Source organism: Urocitellus parryii, chromosome 10 (genome assembly GCF_045843805.1).
Source record: "Urocitellus parryii isolate mUroPar1 chromosome 10, mUroPar1.hap1, whole genome shotgun sequence".
Taxonomy (NCBI): Eukaryota; Metazoa; Chordata; class Mammalia; order Rodentia; family Sciuridae; genus Urocitellus; species Urocitellus parryii.
In genome coordinates, this window is record NC_135540.1 from 70,512,829 (window position 1) to 70,531,253 (window position 18,425).

The window sequence follows — 18,425 nt, forward strand, 5'->3', positions numbered from 1 at the left end:
TTTTTTTTTTTTGACTTTCATTAAAGCTAGTTTATCTTCAGTGTAAAAACCTGGAGGTATAAACAAAGTTGAGACATTACATACAGTGAATTATTAAGGTACAATTCCAAACTTGCACAGTGCAGCATTTTAAACAAAGTAAATGGTCTCATTTCAGCTTTTACTATTAAGCATGATCCACATCTAAACCTTGAATATAAATTTCACAATATATAAACCCACTGAGAATTCTGTACACAAATACAAGTTATAGAAATTGATTTCAAATATAAATACACAAATCATCATGACCTTACATGTTATAACAGCTTGCTTGTCTACTTATTTTTCTATTGTAATTTTAAAAAATTATAGAAACATATTTCGATGCACATTCAACTGCTATGACAAGGGCCATGACCTTGTGCCTTTAAACCATACTTCGTGAAGTATAAAGCATCACACCACGCATTTTTGGAATGAAAATTACTAAGACTGAATAGGTGACTATAAATATTCATGTTATAATATGGTAACAAAAATAGTTAGCTCCATAGTGTAGCTGGGAGGCAATGGTGCAGATACGTGAGTGGAGGTTAGTGCTGGTTTAAAAAGGCCCACAGAACAAACGAGAAGTGGTAGCTAAGGAAATAATGTATTTTAAAAATCCCTACTGCAAGCCTAACACTGACCTCATTCACAAGACTTTTTTTTGGGTACTAGGGATTGAACCTAGTGGTGCTTTCCACTGAGCCACATCCCCAGCCCTTTTTATTTTTTATTTTGAGACAGGGTCTCACTAAGTTGCTTAGGGCCTTGTTAAATTGTTGAGTCTGGCTTTGAACTTGAATCCTCCTGCCTCAGCCTCCCAAGTTGCTGGGATTACAGGCATGCACCACCATGCCCGGCTCATTCACAAGACTCTTAAGGCAACAAAGACTGCATGTGTGTTTGGCCCCCAGATGAACAGATGTCGCCCTACCCTTCACCTGTCATCTTAACAGACCAACCTGGCTTGTGCATTAAGGTGAAATGAGCAAAATGATTGTAAGTACAGAAAACGATTCAGTGCAAATTAGAAACTTCTCTTTATCAATAGTTTCAAATTTTCTTATTGCCCTTGAGCAACTGAAAGTTTTTTCTAAACATCTAACATTCAAATGGTAATCTATCCTGGAGAGCAAATATATATAAAAGGCAAACATTCAATTTAAAATATTCTAATGTAGATTTTTTCCTTCTTTTGTAGGATTTGACAGGGTTCCAGTGAGCATGAAAACACTGGTCCTTACAAAGTACGCTTTCCTCCATTAGAATATAGATCGCTTAGACAGCAGACCCAAGGGGGCCAGGCATCGCTGAGTTTCTTTATGGCTTTTAAATCACTGAGGTATCATGTGATAATCATCACTTCTGACATCATGCTTCACTGCTTTCCTATGAAAGCCACATTCAAAAGTGACCCAGCCAGCAGCCTGTGAAGGTAATATTGAAGTGGGGCAGGGGGGAGTAGATGAGGTGCTGCTGCAAAAAAATACAGTCATAGGTGCTCCAAACCCTTGGCACATGATTAGCAGAGGGTGAAACACACTGTGTAGACACTGAGACTCCTGAGGAACAGAAGTTCCTCTGCGCAAAGAGATTCTGCCAGGTCAGCTGATAGGTTGAGCAGCAAGACACTGGACTATGTGCACCAAGGTGGGCAGCGGGAAGGGACAGTGACATGTGGCATGGAGCAGGCAAAGGAAAGACCTGGAGCTGTCAGCACAGGAAAGAGGGTGGGTGGCTACCCACCCTCACATACAATGTGATACAGTCTATGACACATCCAGGAAGGTGGAATGGACACATCTGGGAAGGAAGGAGACCGGACTAAATGTCAGGATGAATGACACACTGAATTGCTCAGCTTTTCTACAGAGAAGGAGACAACAGAAAGGAAAAATGCTATTGGCAAAGTCATGTCATATGACTTACTACTTTTATCTCAATCTTTCAACTCGTAAATACCACAAAAAACTGAACTTGCTCCTTACTGAGATGGGTTATAGAGAACCCATTCTCAATGGCTGGATAAATTATATTGGCACAGAAAGGATTGGAAGAAAGTATCATGTCCAAGCACATCCTATCAAAGTTCTTTGCAGGTTGCATGTGATGCTTAGACCTCAGAAAATGGCCACAAACCTATGATGGGTCAAGTAGGAATTTCTTCCAATTAGTAATACTAAAGATATGATTTTAATTGCATAGTCTTTTGTAACCATGAAAAAAAATAAATAAGAACCCGATCTTTTCCTGAAGGCCCAAGTTTTCTCCAAGAGCGCCAGGCTAATGACCCTCCCAGCCTTAGCATAGGACCAGCCCAGGGATCAACTGTCCCATTCTCCCACAAGTCATTTTCACAATCATTGTGCACACAAGTCACACATCCCCTAGATCCACAAACTCATCTTCTCGTTTGGCCAGATCTTCTTCATCTTCCAAAGCTTTCCAGCCACTGGTGGGCAAGACCGGCTTAGATGAATGTCACTGGAGCAAAGCGAAAGGAAATAAAGAGGACAGGCGGGCAGAGTTCCTCAGCAGGCAGGGGGCCTCTGCCTGGAGGGCCTCCTGGCTGTGGTGTCTCTCATCGATTTTCTCTTGTAAGCTCTGGACTTCCTCCATCATTTCCAAGAGTTTGCTCATCGTGGCCACTCTGCCACCACCTGGGATTTGGGCTTCTGGAATCCAGCGGAAGTAGTGCTGGCCCAGACTTTGATTTCTGGCCCCTCTACGCGAGGCAACAACAATCCATGATAGTCAGTAGGCTTGCTATGCCAGCTGTCATAAAACTCTCGAAAGTTGTCTTGCAGCTCATCAGAAGAATTAATAAGTTTACTAATTCTCTTGCCCAGAAGGTTTTTAATTAAATGATCTGTCTCTTCCCTGAAAAATCCTCTTTTGGGAGATGACTTCGATTGGGTGAGTGGCAAAGAAAGTTGTCGTTGGTGTTTAAAACGCATTCCTTTCCTTTGGCCTTTGTCCAGTTTTGACTTTTCCACATAGAGAGGGTTTTTGAGCAACATCTGGGCTTTGGGTTCAACCTGTACAGACCAATCCCACACGGTGAGCAGATTCAAAGGCTTGCTTTGTGTATCTGGGCTTTCTCTACCCATGTTAGTATCTTTTTGATGAGGTGAATTGAAGAAGAAGGTGCTAAAAATAGGTATGTAGAGGCTATCTGACAACACCGTCAGGTAAGTCTCTGTGAATTCAAATGCTGGGGAATGCTGGTGCACCAGCTGCCAGACACAATCTAAGAAAAGCAGGAACACAGGAACCTCCTCTTTGTCACTCTGGCGGAGATGGTTGCAGCGATCCAAGAAACAGTGGCCACCCATGACCCACTCCTTTTGGATGAGGCTCTGGAAACCAATCTTGGTTCGGCAGTGGGGGTCCATCATCACTTGCACCAGAGAGGAAAGGAGGCAGCAGAAGTCGGAGGCATTTTCCTCTAAAAGAAGAACGTTCATGTTTTGTGCTTCCATACATTCTATGATCTCTATTGCTTTTTTCAGGCAACGTCTGATTATGTCAAGCCAGCTGCTATTTTCCAAGAGCGAAAACCATTTTATGTCTGTGTCCCAAAATTCAGTACTGTTATCTATCAGAAATAGCTGTTTAAATTTAGAGTATGCCGTCTGGATTTCCTGCAAGGATATGAAGTTGCTTGATAGATCTTCAGTTTTAACAATTTCATAGGGTGGCCTATGGATGATCTTGTAAATTCCATCCAAGGCACTCTTCTGGATTTGCAAAACACCATCATCCTGTTCTTTGGGCAGTGCTGACATTTTCAAAAGGGCACTTCCATTGTGGCAGGACCAACACCATATTGGTATGTTGTGACCCTGAAAGCGTTGCATATCCTCTTCAAGAAGAGGGGTAGGGACAACAAAGTATGCTGGCAACCTCTCAGAGATTCTATAGCCTTCATTGACACTCACTGCTTTGTACTTCACATTGCCTTTTGTCCGTTCCAACTCCCAGCACCAGTCCTTAAGTGTTTCAAACATTACTGTCTGGTTCTTGGGATCAGTAGCTGTATTGTTTTGTGCAGCCGTTGCATAGGAAAACAGAAATAATCTCTTAAAAAGTATAGAGGTCTGGGTATGATGAATTATGCCACAGACAATCCTTTTGACTTCCTCTTCTTTTGTGTATCTCAGACAAAAGTGAAACACTCGGAGGTCTTTGCAGTGGATGATAAGTTTCTCAGGGTATTTCTTCAGTTGTCCAGAGAGAATTTTTTTTTTTCTCATCAAACACTCCATAAATCTGATCAACACAGTGGAGTGTAATGTCATTTTCTCCCATAACCTTATTCTTAAACTGAGTTTCACCATTATCCAATGCAGGTTCATCATCGCCTAAGAAGGCAATCTTGAAGTCTGTGCAAACAAGTCTCCCATAGACTCCACGCTGACAGGAATCTTCCTGCACATACTTCAGGACAGTGTTGGCTTCACAAAGCAGGTGTTCACCCTAAGTGAGCAAAGACTGGAGCAGCTCGCTGGCATGCCTGGATGCAGGTCCCACTCCCTTTTCCTGTGAGAGCTCCAGGATTTCCTCAGACACAAGAGGCACTGCAGCCTTCCACAGCATGACCACCTTGTTCTGGCTGCACACTGGCAACAAGTGAAGAGTTACTTCCTTCTCTGTTACTTCCTTTTCGTTTGTGTGAATTTCCTCCGGGCGCACGTACGGCACGAAGGAGGGCTTTGGCGCTTTGGTGCCACCGCCACGGCCAACTACCCCTTTCCCCAGCATTCCGCCGCTCTGGGAAGCAGCGACGCGCGGGAACTAAGGCGTCAGCTGGGTCTCCGGCTTGGGCAGCGGCGGTGGCCACTAGCACAAGCGGCCGGGGCTCCTCCCATTCCCAGAGCCGCGGCTGCCGCGGCGCCGCCCGCATCCAGCTCCTCCGCAGAATCCACTCGCCATAAATTTGTTTCTAAGAATTCAAAAGTTCAGCATAAAAAGTGGAAAACATTCAGTGAATGAGTAGCCTGGACAAATTCAAGGACTCAAATGGAATTTAGAAAATGACAATTAATAATGAAAGTTCTACTTCCACAGTCTTATCCATAAAAATCACTAGATTGGCACACAATGAACCAAATTCTAATCTTAATTTTTCAAAAGTGTGTGAGAAAGGCCACACACATCTCCTGAGACTAAGATATATTATGTCTTTGTAAACATTTCAAATTCTGAGCCCTCCTCTTCTGAGCTTATAAGTATAATAGGTTCTTATATTTTAAAATATAGAATGTGTCATTTCCATTTAGGGATTAGTGGCTTCATGAATAAATGAAAGGGATTTTCAAGGATCTGAGGCTTTTCTCTCATAGGTCTTGACTAGTGATTCATATCCTATGTATACTAGACTATTTTTAACCAATGATTTTATCCTTAAAATTTGGTTCTTGTTATATGTTGCAATTTCATTAGCCTTCAATAATATATTCAGTGTAGCCCCTAAACCTATAGAACTCTTTAAAAAGTGAAATAATATATCAGTATGTTTTTGTGTTTACAGTGGGATCATGAAACCTGGCCTTAATGCCATTGTGGGACCCCAAGGTGGAGGCAAATCATTGTGAGTATAACAGAAAGCACAAATAAGTCTTTTGGTGCTGTTTCTGTGTGCTTTTACAAATCACATGCATTTTCTTTTCATGTCTTATCTGGGCCTTTTTCCTGTGGATAATGTGCATTTGGACTATTTTATGGTTTTAATCCTAGGACCAGGAATTCTTATTAAATTCAGCATTACAAACACAGCATGATAAAGTAATTAGCACAAAGCAGTTGACCTTGTTATGAGATAATGAGAAAGGAAAATAAAGGAATAATATTAAAAGTGTAGATAAGGAACTGAAGGTCTCAGTGGGACATACCTCAAAGGTAAAGGCTCCTATTGCTTGGGTTGGATCCATAAAGGTGAGGGTCACTTGGAAGATCTGTACTGGATAAGCCAATGATATCTTGCTTTAATGTTTTTTTTGGCTTTCTTATACCACATGATAAAGAAAAGTAAGAATTTGTGAGTCTGCATGCATGTACATGCATATGTTAAACCACAGAATATTTTGGCTAGTTCACTTTCTAACCTGAACAGAATTTGGATTCAGAATAGGTGAGAGATGTGACCTTTGTAGTAAGGAAAAATCTCACAACATGTGTGTCCTTTTATAGGTTATTAGATATCTTAGCTGCAAGGAGAGAACCAAGAGTATTATATGAAAATGTTTGGGTACATGAAGTACCTCACCCTGACAATTTCCAATGCAATTCAGGATATGTGGTACAGGTAAGTATGGGTGGGTTTTCCTTTTAGGTTTCCCCTGTTTCTATATGGGCAAGAGCCTTGGCCTGTAGTATACCATGCTTCCAATTAAACATGCTCAAGGAACCAATCTTATTTACACTGAATTTACATAATCTCCCTTAAGACTGACAAAGAGGTTAAAAGGAGAGGAAGAAAGGATCTGGAATATGAACCTGTAGGCAATGGTAACAATTCGAACTTTGAATCATTTCCAAAGGGTCTACTGTTGCCCTTTTGCCCTTCCTTCACTTCTCTTTTTCTCCTAAAAGATGCCCTGTCAAATCCTCATATAAAGTATTCTGGAAGTGCTTAGAAGTCACCATAATCACCTGTGCTCCATCTGGGTGTGAAGATAGGGAAGGGAAATTATTCCCTGGGCTCTGAAGCTCTGTAGAGTCACTGAAATGTTTGAGTTGAAAGGTCACCATTACCTAGAAATTTTCCATGGGTTTGTTATTTCTGTGAATAAACTTAAACATTCGCTGGAGTGATGGTCTTAGAAACGACTCAGTATGACTCATTGAAAGCACATTTCCCTTCAGGATGATGTCGTGATGAGCACCCTGACAGTGAGAGAAAACATGTGGTTTTCAGCTTCTCTTCGGCTTCCAACAACTATGTCAAAGAAGGAAAAAAAATGAGTGAATCAAAAAGGTCATCGAAAAGTTAGGTCTCTGTGAAGTGGCAGATTCCAAGGTAATGTGAAAATTCCTGACAGAGTCATAACCAGGAAAGAGGACTTCCCTATGTGGATAATATGACCTTAATCAGAAGTTTCCTAAGATGTGTATGGTCAAAACTGGCTGCTTTCTGTAGTGATAAAAAGAAGTGTCCAGATTCCTACTTTAAAAGGGTAAATTAAGTGAAGAAATAATCTTAACCGTGATCTAATCCTGGGGTGGAGTTGGTCTATGTGGAGAGAGCCCCGAACAGCCCACCCTCATTGCTCAAGACACAGATCATTTGATGTCTTTGCACTTTTCTTGTTGTTGTTTATTTCTTTCCTTTTTTACTTTTCTTCTCCCTCTCTTCTTCTGGGGGACATTGTTGTATTGTTTTCTGAAATACACTTCTGTGTTTCATAAATGACAAGAATTCAAGGATTTTTTAAATGGGTTCTTTTTAGTTGCACATAACACTATGATTCATTTTGACATAATTAGAAAAGCATGGAATATAGTTTGTTCTGGTTCAGTCCCCAATGCTTTTGCTTCCCCTTCTAACCTCCCTGCCCTGTATCCTTCCCTCTACTCTAATGAAACTTCAGCTATTTACTTATAGTTTTTTTTTAAATTAATGTCTTTTGGATTTACATGATGGGAAGATTCACTGTTGTTTATTCATATAGGCACATAGGAAAGTTTGGTCAGACTCATTCCACTGTCTCTCTTTATCTCACCCCTCCTTCTCCTCTTCATCCTCCTTTGTCTATCTCACTGAACTTTCTTCTAGTTTTCTTATTTTAGATTAGCTTCCACATATCAGAGAAAACATTTGAACCTAAGCTTTGTGGAACAGGTTACTTTCATTTAGCGTGATAGACTTCTGTTCCATCCATTTACTGGCAAATGGCATAATGTCATTCTTTATGGTTTAGTAAAACTCCATTTCATATTTGTACCACATTATTTTTTCTGCCCAATTTATCTCTTGATGGGCACCTAGTTTGATTCCATAACTTGGCTATTGTGAATTGTGCTGCTTTAAACATTGATGTGACTTTATCACTATAGTATGATTTTAAATGTTTTGGATATATCAAGGAGTGGGCTAACTGGGTGAAAGGGTGCTTTCATTTCTAGTATTTAAAGGGATCTCCACACTGCTTTCCAGAGTGGTTGCACTAATTTTTAGTCCCACCAACAATGTATGAATGTACCTTTTTCCACATCCTAATCAACATTCATGGTTACTTGTATTCTTTTTTTTTTTTTTAAGAGAGAGTGAGAGAAGGGCGGGGAGAGAGAGAGAGAGAGAGAGAGAGAGAGAGAGAGAGAGAGAACTTTCAACATTTATTTTTTAGTTTTTGGGGGACACAACATCTTTGTTTGTATGTGGTGCTGAGGATCCAACCCGGGCCGAAAGCATGCCAGGCAAGTGCACTACTGCTTGAGCCACATCCCCAGCCCCTTACTTCTATTCTTGATAATTGCCACTCTAACTAGATCAAGAAGAAATCTCAATGTAGTTTTAATTTGCATTTACTTGATTAGCAGATATTAAACACTTTTCATGTATTTATCGATAGGTTGTATTTCTCCTTTTGAGAAGTATCTGTTTAATTTCTTTGCCCACTTACTGATTTGTTCATTTATTTATTTGGTGTTAATTTTTTTTTAATTCTTGTATATTCTGGATATCAATGCTCTGAGAAGCAGATGGAAAACATTTTCTCCCATTCTGTAGGTTTTCTCTTCATGCTCTTAATTCTTTCCTCTGCCATTCATAAACTTTAACTTGATGCCATCCCACTTATTGAATTTATTTTATTTCTTGCTCTTTAGGAGTCTTATTTAAATAGTCAGTTCCTTTGCTGATTTGTTGGAGTGTTGGGCCTACATTTCCTTTTAGCAGGTGCAGGGTTTCTGGTCTAATTCCTAGGTCTCCAATTCAGTTTGAGTTGACATTTTTGCAGGGTGAGAGGTTGGAGTTAAATTTTATTCTATTTCATATAGATTTCCAGTTTTTCCAGGACCATTGGTTAAAAAGGCTATCTTTTCTCCAACATATGTTTTTGGTACCTTTGTCTAGTATAAGATAATTGTATTATGTGGGTTTGTCTCTTTGTCTTCTATTCTATTCTGTGGTCTTCATATCTGTTTTGGTGCTAGCTGTTTTTGTTACAATAGCTTTGTACTATAATTTGAGATCTGGTATTGTGATGCCTCCTGCTCTGCTTTTCTAGCCTAGGATTGCTTTGGCTATTCTGGGTCTTTTATTTTTCCAAATAAATATTATAAGTGCTTCTTATAGTTCTGTGAAGATTGTCATTGGAATTTTGATGGGATTTGCATTGAATCTGTACATGCTTCTGGTAGAATGCCATTTTGATAATATTAATTCTGCCTATATAAGAATATGAGAGATTTTTCCATCTTCTAAGGTCTTCCTCAATTATTTTCTTTATTTTTTGAGGGGGGAGGGTGGTACCAGGGATTGAACTCAGGGGAACTCAAGAACTTAGCCACATCCCCAGCCCTATTTTGTATTTTATTTAAAGACAGGGTCTTACTGAGTTGCTTACTGCCTCACTTTTGCTGAGACTGGCTTTGAACTCACAATCCTCCTGCCTCAGCCTCCCAAGCCACCGGGATTACAGGCATGCACCACCGAACCCAGCTATTTTCTTAAGAGTTCTATATTTCTTATTGTAGAGATCCTTCAACACTTTTGTTAGATTTATTTCCAAGTATTTTTGAGACTATTGTGAATAGAATAGTCTTTCTAATTTATTTTTTAGTTGATTCATCATTAGAGTATAGGAATACGATTGATTTACAAGTGTTGATATTGTATCCTGTTACATTACTGAATTCACTTCTGAGTTCTCAAAGTCTCCTGCTGGAGTTATTTGAGTCTTCTAAATATAGTAGTATCATATCATCAGCATACAGAGATAATTTGAATTCTTCTTTTCACATTTGCATTTCTACAGATTCCTTCTCTTGCCTGAGTGCTCTGGCTAGAATTTCAAGGACTATTTTGAAAAGGACTTGTGAAAGTGGGCATACTTGCCTTGTTTCTGTTTTTAGAGGAAGTGATTTCAGTTTTACTCCATTCAGTACAATGTTGGCATTGGGTTTGTCATATATAGCATTTTATTGTTCAGTTAAATTTCTTCTGTCTGTAGTTTTTCAAAATAAATGGGTGCTGTACTTTGTCAAATGGTTTATCTGCAACTATTGATATTATCATGTGATTCTTGTCCTTAAGTCTATTTTTATAGCAAATTACATTTATCAATTTCTGTATGTTGAGCCAAACTTACGTCTCTGAGATAATACCCACTTGATCTTGATGCACTTTTTAATGTTTTTGTCAACATTGTCAAGATTTTCTAGCTTATTGGGATATAAATTTTCAAAATAGATTCTGTGGTGATTTTTCCTTTTTCATCCTGAATTTTTTTTTTGCCTTCTTTCTTTTTGTTAGTGTTTATCAATCTTGTTTATCCTTTCAAAAAACCAATTCTTTCTTATGTTGATCTCTCCGATCTTTTTTTTTTATATTCTCAATTTCATTGATTTCTGCTCTGGTTTTAATTATTTCCTATCTTCTTCTGATTTTGGTATTGGTGTATTTGTTCTTGTTTTTCTATGACCTTGAGATGTAATGTTCGATTATTTATTTGGTATCTTTCTATTATTATACTATATGAGCTCAATGCTATGAACTTAGAGATTTTGATATGTTGTATTACTATTCTCATTTACTTGTAATTTTTTTAAATTTCTCTTCTGATTTCTTCTACTGTGCATTCATCATTCAAATGTGTAGTATTTAATCTCCTGGTGTTAAAGTGGATTTTTTAAAAAAATATTATCATTGATTTCTAACTTCATTCCTTTATGATCTGATAGAATGCAAGGTATTGTCTCTATTTTGCAAAGATTTGCTTTATGACCTAAAACATGGTCTATTTTAGAAAATTTTCCACTTGATGTTAAGAATAAGAAAGTGAAACAAGTCATTGATTGATGAAATATTTCATGGATGACTATTAGTTCCACTTATAAATTTTATTTTTTAATTCTGTAAAATCCTTATTTAGTTTATGTTTGAAGGATCTATACAGTGATGATAAAGGTGTGTTAAAATCACCTAGTATTAGTGTTTTGTTGATATATAATATTGATTTCATTTTTTAAATTAAAAATTTTGTTTGTTGGATGTATGTAGATGCTCTTTTGTTTGGGGGACTAATATTTACAATCATTATGTTTTTGATATGCTCCCTTAAGCAGCATGAAGTGACCTTCTTTTTCTCTTCTGATTTATTATGTCTTAATGTCCACATTATCTGATATGAGAAGAGCTGCCCCTGATTGTTCATGAGTACAGTTTGAATGGTATGTCTTTTTCATCCTTTTACCTTCAGTCTGTGGATGTCTTTGCCTGTAAGTTGAGTCTCTTGGAGACAGCATAATGTTGGGTCCTGCTTTTTAATCCAATCTGCCAACCTGTGTCTTTTTTTTTTTTTTTACATTCCATATTGTACCTTTATTATCATAAAGTTCTTAAGCACTCAATGTGGTTAAGAAATATTTTAGGCCACTGCCAAAGGGGAAGTGAGCTGAGGCTGGAGCGATGGCCCTGGTTTGGTGCCCGCGGCCACCGCCGCCTTCGCCACTAGCACGTCGGGAGCAGCTGCGGCCCCAGCCAGAATGGGGGCCGAAGTCGCGGCTGGAGTGGGAGCGGCGTGTGTGAGTAGCTGAAGTCGCCTGTGTCGCAACACCTCAAACTCAGCCGGAGCGCTTCAGGTGGGGGGAGCGACGGTCGCCCCCTGAGTACTGCCCCCCGCCCCCCGGCCCAGACAGCAGGGCTGGGGTCTCCCAGGCACCTGACTAGCTGCTGTCGCGCCAGGCCCTCCAACCCGGACTCCCTTCAAACTCTATTAAGACCTTGGAACTCAGAAAGGATAAGAACACTGCATAAAGACATAGGGGTAGTCACTGATGGGGACCTTCATTCCCACGCAGATCCACCTCAGGCCAGGATCCCTGCTCCTTTTCCTACAATGCCATTCCCTACACGGCACAAACAACTTGGACGGAAGTTCAAAGCAATGTTTATCTTTAATATGTGGAGGCAAGAGAGATTTCCAAATTACAAAAGTAAGCAACTGCAGTACTCAGAGAAACTTTGGAGGTAGCCTTATCAAACCTTCTAATTTTTCAGAGATTAACATAGGAGCTTAGAGCAGTTAAGGGGTTTTATTCATTGTTGAGTATAGTTATGGACAGGCTAAATATAGTCTTATTTTGTTTAATTTTGTCTTTATGAGGGTTCTTACCTGCAAATATACTTGAGAAGGTTGTAATTCACCACTGGCAAACTCTTCACCTGCTTTGCTAATTCCTTAACACCCTGAGTACAAAGAAGAAGAGAATTAATGTCATCTATGTATTGGTCTTGTTATTAAAGTAAGTAGAAAATAGCAATATTGTTCTTTATTTCAGCACCTATTATCAGTGAAAGAGTCTTTCCTGAAGATGTTCCACTGTTATGGGGAATATTTTAGAAATATTTTCAGAAATGTATAAGTATTTAAAATATTTCCCATAACTGCAGTCAATATAGTACAATAATGTGCCAATCAATCATGACTACATATAGGAAGGTGGTCCAAAAGATTATATCATCCATCTAATGATGGTATGGGCATCTTAGTTTGTATATGTACATGTTAAGGTATTTACACAATGATGAAACATATTAAAGATGTTTCTCAGAACATATCCCCAGTGTTATGTATTATTTGTAGAGAAACAGACTTAAGTGAAGCTCTTTTAACATTTTTAACAGTTGTTTACAATGACTGATGAGTTTTCAACTCATTAGTTGAAAACAAAAAATAGCATTGTTGTAGTGAAGGTCCTTCCCATTTTCACCATGCCGAGAAGGTTGATAAACACATGCCTACTGACTATTCAATCTCTCTGGATTGGTCATGCCTACAGTATATCATTAGTTGCGACACAAAGAGAGTTGGAAAGCCTGATCTTCCTGGAAAGTTCACAAGGGATTAATTTATTCTGTTCTCATGTAGAACTTCCTCTAAAATGTAAATGGCCCTAGAAAAGCCAATTGATAATGCAATCTGATTTCTTCTTCCTGTAAAGGGTCAGTTAGTAAGTATTTTAGGCTTTACAGGACACATGGTCTCTGTTATAACTACCTGAGTATTCTGTTATTATACAAAAACAGCCACAGTTGATATTATGAAACAACAACAACAAAAATAAAATTGCATTTGTAAAAACAGGCAGCAGTTTTTGACAATTATGGCAAGAGAGTTCAATGGAAGAAAGAAGAGTCTTCAAAAAAATGGTGCTGAGACTATTGGATATCCACATGCAGAAGAATAAAGTTGGCTCCTTTCCCTGCATCATAACATGAGCTCAAAATGGAACAAAGATCTCAGTGTAAGAGTTGAAGTTACAAAATTCTTAGAAGACCATAGAGGAGTAAATATGACTTTTTCTTAAACACAGGCTTCTTAGACATGACACAAAAAGCACAAATGACCAAATAAAAATAAATAAAATACATGAAATACTTCATCAAAATGAAAAAGGTTTTATGCTTTAAAGGACATCATCAGGAAAATGAAGAGATAATAATTTAAATGGGAGAAATATTAGCAAATCATATATCTGATAAGGAACATGATTTAACTATATAAATTCTTACAACTCAAAAATAAGACAAATACAGTTGGTCCTCCATATTCATGGATTCAACCAACTGCAGATTAAAAATGTTAGGAAAAAAATGTATCTGTACTGAACAGTACTGACATTTTTCTTATCACTGTTCCCTAAACAACACAGAATAACAACTATTAGCACAGCATTTACTTTGTACTATGTACTACAAATAATTTAGAGATGATTTAAAGTACACAGGAAGCTATGCCTAGGTTATATGCAAACACTACACCATTTTATGTAAAGGACTTGAACATTCATGGATTTAGGTATCTGCAAGGAGGCCTGGAATCAATCACCTGAGAGACTGGGATGGTTGTAATGCAATTAAAAATAGGAAACTAATCTGAATAGATATTTTTTTCCAAAGAAAGTATATAAATAGCCAATAAACACCATGAAAAAATATTTAGCATCATTAGCCATCAGGAAAACGCCATTCAAACCTCAATGATACACTCCTGACATGTATTAGAATGTCTATGGTCAAAAAGACAGATAATAGTAAGTGATGACAGAGATGTAAAGAGATTGGAATCTGCACACATGCCTGATGGTAATTAAAAATTCACACTCTTTTTGGAAAAAAAATAGAGCTACATATGGACCAGCAATTCTATCTTTAAGGTATATATCCAAATGAAATGAAAACATATTTCCATGCAAACCTTGGCACATAAATGTTCATAGTAGCATTATTGCTAATAGTCAAATAATGGAAATTTAAAAACTGATGAATGAATAAGAAATAGAATACTGTTTGGAAATTTTAAAAATGAAATACTGATAAATGGTACAATGTGAATGAACTTTGAAAAAGACGAAAAAGCCTAGTCACAGAAAACAACATATTGAATGATCTTGTTTATATAAAATGTCCAGCAGAGGCATACCTGTAGGGGAAGAAATTAGATTAGTATTTGCCAAGAGCTGGGGAAAGGGGAATTCACAGAGGCTCTGAGATTTGTTTTAGGGAAATAGAAATTTTGTAAATATTCTAAAATTGAATTTTAGTGCTGGTTGCACAACTCTGAGAATATATAAGTACTGAATTATAAAGTTTAAACCATTGATTTATAGTACGGTAATTACATCTCAATAAAGCTGTTTTTAACAAAAATAGGCAGGAAGTAGGATTTGGTTTATAGGCCATTATTTGAGATACTTTGGAGGTACTCAACAAAGGAGGTTATGAAACAAGGTGCCCGTGTTCTTCTTGGAAGATATGACCTAATGTAGGACCATGAATCAACCCTTTAGGGGAGCCAAGTGCCATAAAGCACTGATTTCATTCATTCAGCCACATTCTTCTTTCTGATCAGACAGGGAACAGAAATGGGACTTGAGTTGTGCATAGAAGGTCTAAATGTGTGTGATGAAGAGAATGGGGGAAATGTCCAAGAATAGGACAAGAGGAAAATTGCAAATTAAATAGTAAAATCACAGACAAAACCTGCATGCCAAAGCTTATTAAAAACAAATGCATCAACTTACCGCTTCCTCTTCCTTGCTGAGCAGCTTGGCACATGACAAGAAATCTTCATACTTAGCATATGGAATAACTGGTTCTGGAAGTTCTCGAAGATACAGTTTAAGGAGTGAGGCCACCGTGTGCACGTCCATGTTGCTATGGAGACAGAAGTTGAAAGGTATTTTAGGGGGTAACTTTATATCATTTAGTTTATTATTATTATTATTATTAGTGTGAAATATATGCCAAGGAGTCCCAATTCTATCTAAGTTTGCAACTGAATTAGTCAATCCAGTTTCCAGGGAGCACACACTTTTGTAATGTCTATTAGACGCCACCAAGGGTGGGAAAGAGAGAGTGACAAGACACTTTCAGACTCCTTCACGTGGTGTGAAAATAGTTGAAAGTTCAAGCATTTTGCTTAGGTGTGTATTTTTTATTTGTTCTTTTTAGATACACATATCAGTAGAGTGAATTTCAGCATATTATACCAATATATAGAATAACTTATTCTAATTAGGATCCCTTTCTTGCAGTTGTACATGATGTGGAGTTCCACTCATTGTGTATTCATATATGAACGTGGGAAAGTTATATCTGATTCATATGTGTATATTGGATGGCAAGCAAAAGTGTTAGCTTTGGAAAACTATGAGAATATATCAGGCCACAAAATATAATACACTTTACAACAAATACCAAATTTATGTTTGTGTATGTTTGTATTCTGTGTTAGAATTCATTACTTCTGAATCCTGACTTCATCTCTCAAAATGTTGAACTCATTTTAGGGAGACATTGGTGATTGGTTCCAGATACTTGAAGCTTAGTATGACACACTTTTTAAGCACAACTCATTATGAAGATGTTGGCTCTCAGCATAATTGCTTGTCTACTATTCTAAAAGAGTTGGGAATTCTTAGATCCCTCTAGAAAGAGAAAGGAAATCCTCTGAAAATAAACAATTACAATTTTAACATATTCTTTACATAACTCATATAATTTATATTTATCCCCTGCAGAACACCAGAGTGGCAGGATAATTTACTGAATGTGAATGTATATATTCTTCTCTGTATTCCCATTCCATGTTAATCCATGAATATGGATAACAGGAAAGAGGGGAACCAAACTGTTTTTGAGTGGGAGTTATTTATTTGGGGGGGGGGAAAGAAGCAGGTTGAATAAGTGAGGCAGGAAATGTGGTAGTGAGTAAATCAGGGGATTCTGTAAGAAGTAAAAGCTTACACCATACTCCCAGTTTCAGGAGTGGGTAAGACCCTGGAAGGCTCTGCCTTTAGGATAGAAGCTGGGATGCAGCACTAGGGAGTACTCTCTTGTCCCAATGGTGATGCCATATGTATGAGCTAGGACAATGTGCCTCTCAGTTCTCAATTTTGAACTCATGGATTGATTTCATCAAGTATTTACTGCGTATCTATTCTGTGTTGGACACTATAGAAAACACAGTGGCTAGGGTCTCAGGAATTAACAAATAAAGGTATTTTTCAAGCCTGCTTATAATTTATAATTTAGGGGGGCAGCAAATATTAAGCCAATGATAATATACTATGTAATTATAGAGTTGTAGTGGGTGGTAAGAAGGAAAACTATAGGATGTTGTTTAATAACAATAGAGGACTAACCAGGCATAGGGTGGGCTTCTCTGAGGAAATGAGGCTTGGACAAAGATTGGAAGGGTGTAGTAGAGTGAACCGAGAGCAGAAGGACGGAGAAGTGCATTACTGCTTAAAGAAAGGAAGGGAAACAGTTTGAAGAGGGAGGCAGCCTTGTGCCCTTAAAGACCTGTTAAAGACTGGGAAATTCAGAGCCTCCAATGGGGGTGGATATGGTTAGAGTGGCAGGGAGCAGCTTCATGAGCCACAGAGCTTTACCTACCTGGGGACAAGCACTGAGGTTTTTTTGTGTGGGTGTTAGAGTCTGTCAGAATAAGCATACCATGAGTGATTTTGAAGATATTAAAATGATGATTTGATCTAATGGGGCATGTTACATTAACTTTATGTTTCTAACAAATAAGTATATTTTAAAAAATTGTCAATGGTAAGGCAATATCAATAAAGAGGTTCTCTTAAAGATTTGTGAATAAAAATCACATCTCAAGGACCTCTTGAAATCTAGGTTCAGGCTTATTAATTTCCAAAAATAATTTCTAATTTTTTTAAAAAAGATGGACCTATAATAGTTTCAGTAGTAAGACAAAAAAAATTCATATATGTTGTTGTTTACTGGTAAAGCTGTCCATTTCACGAGTATCCAAACCTTCTATGTCTCTGTTCCTATATAGTAAAGTGCCTGGCTTGAAAGAGCAGTCACCAGGAGTAACAAAATTGCAGCCTGAGGCAGGAGAGGCAGTGCAATCAAATGTTCCAATAAACTACTTCCACTTTTTGACTTCACTCTAATTCAACCTACTGTCATGACTGGATGGGATCTGTTTTGCCTCTAGATTCAATGACAAAATGTTGCTAAAGTTATAAGAAGGGAGAGAGAAAAATATAAAATCAAAATACAAAATAAGTACATATATATTTCAATATGTTGAGTGTGTTATATATAATTTATATTTCTATATAAACACTATGTTAAATATTTATGAGTAAATGCAATAAAGAAAGAATATAATAAAGAAAAAAAAGGAACATATTTAACAGGAAATCTGTTTTAGAATTTCTTTGACTATTTATTCATTCCATTCACTTTCCTGGAACACACTGTTTTTATGTTAATGTCCTGAATTCCTTCCTCTATTATTTCGCTTCTGAAGAAGGGAAACATTTTGGTGTTGAGAACATTCGAACACTAGGTGGCAAGCTTGCAAAGTTAGACTGTGAGGCCCGGAGAAAATTGTGAAGGATGGAAGGCAGCAGAATCATTCTTCCTCTACCAGCAACGTTCTTAACACCAAAGCTGCAATGATGTTCCAAGAATTAAAACATTGGAGCTATGAATCAAAGTAAGAGAGATGGAGTGGGATGATTATTTTATTCCTTGCCTGAAATAATCCTTTGCCTTAGCTTTTTAATATTATAGTATATATGGCCACAGGTAATTACACCGAAATGAAAATGACATAGAAATAATAAAGAATGATCGTATGTATTTTCTGTCTTCTTTTGTTCCCCCAATTAACGAAGGCTATTCAAGTTTG

The 18,425-nt window shown here is 37.7% G+C and overlaps 1 pseudogene; it reads right to left on the bottom strand.

The window, feature by feature from the left end:
• Positions 1-2,272: 2,272 nt before the first annotated feature.
• On the bottom strand, positions 2,273-4,791 carry LOC144257314 (myotubularin-related protein 12-like; annotated as a pseudogene).
• Between the last annotated feature and the right edge of the window lie 13,634 nt (positions 4,792-18,425).